A 3,258-nucleotide genomic window follows, 5' to 3' on the forward strand; every position below is an offset into this window, starting at 1 on the left:
TAACAGATAGTAAAGAATAAAAAAAAACGTAACACACCCCTCTTTCCCATCGAAAGAAATTTTCCCAAAAATTTCTTTACCAAAACCAAAAAAAAATCCCAAAGATGAAAGCAAGAGGAAGTGACAGAAAGACAGTGTAATAGAAAAGAAGAAGATTAGCAAACAAGAAAGTTTGTCATGCACCGATTACACGTTTCCGTCATCATCATGCGCTTCCATACCCGATTCGCGAATGTATGGCTTCAAATGCGTTACGTGCCAATGTCCCAATAAAGCAATACCGGTAATTGTTTCTAATTCGTAAATATCATCGGCAATTTTCTTTCGCACGCGAAATGGACCAATATACTTATCCGACATCCTTGCTGCTATACCTTTATTCGCGTCAGATAAAACAAAATTCTTACGCCAAACAAGATCACCATCGCTAAAATCTACCACGCGTCTCCGAAGATTATAATTCAGCCCGGAACGTGCCGATGCCAGCTTAATTCTCGCGTGAACCTCCGCGAATAAGTTTCTAAATGCTTTCGCCCGGAATTTCGTATTTAACCCTTCATGTATTGCACCAATCTCATGCAAAGAACCATCCAAAATCATCTCTCTCCCGTGTAATACATAATATGGAGAATAACCCGTTACTGAATGTTTCGCCGTTCGCAAGGCACACGTAACTTTTGTCAGGTACAAATCCCAAGTACGATGGTTATCGCTGACGTACGCGGTTAACATCGTTTTTATTGTACGATTAACCTGGGTTCGCCTGCGGATGGTAAAATGGGGTAAATTTCGTTTTAACCTGATAATCACGCATCAATCGCTCGTATAATTTTGATCTAAATTGAACCCCGTTATCGCTAATTATCGTTTGAGGTACACCGTACGTAAGAAATATTCCATCTTCGAGATTTCGAACAACGGCAGCGGCTGTTGCTGTTTGCAGCGGGAAACATACCGGGTACTTGCTGAACACGTCAAGGACAACAAGGATGTGGTTATATCCTTTATTGCTGCGCGGTAAAGGACCAATAAGATTAACACTAATTGTTTGCCATGGACGAACTTCACCGACATGACTCTTTAAGAACCCCGCGGGAGCTTTTTGTTCTGGTTTTGTCCGTTGACAAACCTCACACGCCCGAATGTACCTAACCACGTCCGTTCGATACTTTGGCCAATAATAATATTGAGCTACCTTTGAAATCGTTTTCTCGACGCCCAAATGACCTCCCGTCTCCGGCAAGTCGTGTAATTTTTTTATTAAATTAGCCCGTTCCGCTTTCGGTATTACTAATTTCCACGATTCATCCCCATTCGACACTCGATAATTCAAATTCTTTACTTTTCGAAATAATTTACCATCTTCTACGTGATATAACGGATACTTATCAGGGAGCAATTCCACAGACTTTATTAATTTAATATACCACGGATCTAAGTTATTATTTATAGTAACTTCATCGGTTAAAACAGGTACGGCGCGCGATAGGGCGTCAGGCACCACGTGATCTTTTCCTTTTCTGTGCTTTATGGTGAAATTATACTGCTGCAATCTAATTGACCACCGCGCTAATCTACCGGAAGGGGATTTCAAATTGTTTAGCCATACTAACGAGTAATGGTCGGTTACAACCGTGAAATGGCTACCTTCGACATAAGGTCTTAAACGTTCGACCGCCCACAATACCGCCAAACACTCTTTTTCGGTCGTACTAAATTTTCGCTCTTGTACGGTAAGAGATCGACTTAAATAACATATTACCCGTTCCTCATCATCGATCATTTGCGTCAACACAGCTCCCAACCCATAGTCCGATGCATCTGTTTGCACTACGAACTCTTTAGTAAAATCAGGTCTGGTCAAGATTGGCGCCGATACCAACTTTTCCTTAATTAATTCCCATGCATGAGTGCACTTCTCATCCCAATTAAAATGTTTACAAGTTTCCCCAAGGGGGAGTGCTATCACCTCTATTATGGTGCCTATTATTATTATGTCTTGATGAACACCCTAACTAAAAACGGATTTAAGATACAAGGGTATGCTGATGACCTGGTAATCACAATCCGAGGTAAATATGATTCAATCATAACTCAGCTAATGCAGAAAGCCCTACTACTCACCAGTACTTGGGGCAGAGGCAATGGGCTCAGCATCAATCCTAATAAAATCGAAATAGTCCCTTTCACTCGGAGAAGAAAGCTACAAATAAAAGCACCCTCCATTGAAAGCAGAACTATTAACCTCAAAACAGAAACTAAATACCTAGGGGTAATACTTGACAGTAAACTAAACTGGAACTCACACTTAGATAAGGTGAGGAAAAAGGCCATCATGGCAAACCAGATCTGCCGCAGGCTCCTAGGAAGGAACTGGGGTCTCAAACCACGAATGGCTCATTGGGCCTACGTAGCAATAATCAGACCCGTGGTCGCCTACGCCTCATTGGTTTGGTGGCCAAAACCAAACATAAGACAGCTCAACAACAGCTGGCACAAATCCAGCGGTTAGCATGTCTTAACATAACGGGTGCAATGAGATCCTGTCCGACGGCTGCTTTGGAAGCCCTACTCGGTCTCACACCGCTCCACATATATATACAAAAGGAGGCAGCCTTAAGTGCCTTATCACTGAAAACAGTTTCTTCACTCAAGTTGATGCAGGGTAACCTCAGAGGACACCTCGAGATCCTCAAGGACCCATGTCTAAATCACCTGATTGAAATTAAAACGGAGCTCACACCGACGGAATACAATTTCAACCAACCGTATAAGGTCATATTTAGTAGCAGGGATGATTGGGCGAAGGGAGGGCCTCAACTAAAAAGAGGAGCCCTAGCCTGGTACATCGATGCTTCCAAGACAGTAAGATCTGGAGTAGACATGGGCATCAGTGGACCAAATAGCCACATGAAATTGCCCCTCAGCTCGGACTTAACAATTTTCCAAGCAGAAGTTCTTGCTATAAACTTCTGCACCGCTTTGAACCTACAGAAGGGACAAAAAGGTGCATCCATAAACATTTTCACAAGCAGTAGGGCCGCCTTAAAGGTAATTCAGGCCTACACGTGTGGCTCCGCACTGATCAGAGAATGTACCAACAACCTGAGAGAACTCGCTAGGGGCAATGATGTTACCCTATGGTGGGTTCCAGGTCACAGCAACATTGAGGACAATGAGAAGGCCGACAAGCTGGCCAAAGAGGCAGCAAACACGACCTTCATTGGACCCCAACCTGGATGTGGACTACAAAAAAGC

This window comes from Onthophagus taurus, chromosome 5 (genome assembly GCF_036711975.1).
Source record: "Onthophagus taurus isolate NC chromosome 5, IU_Otau_3.0, whole genome shotgun sequence".
Lineage (NCBI taxonomy): Eukaryota > Metazoa > Arthropoda > Insecta > Coleoptera > Scarabaeidae > Onthophagus > Onthophagus taurus.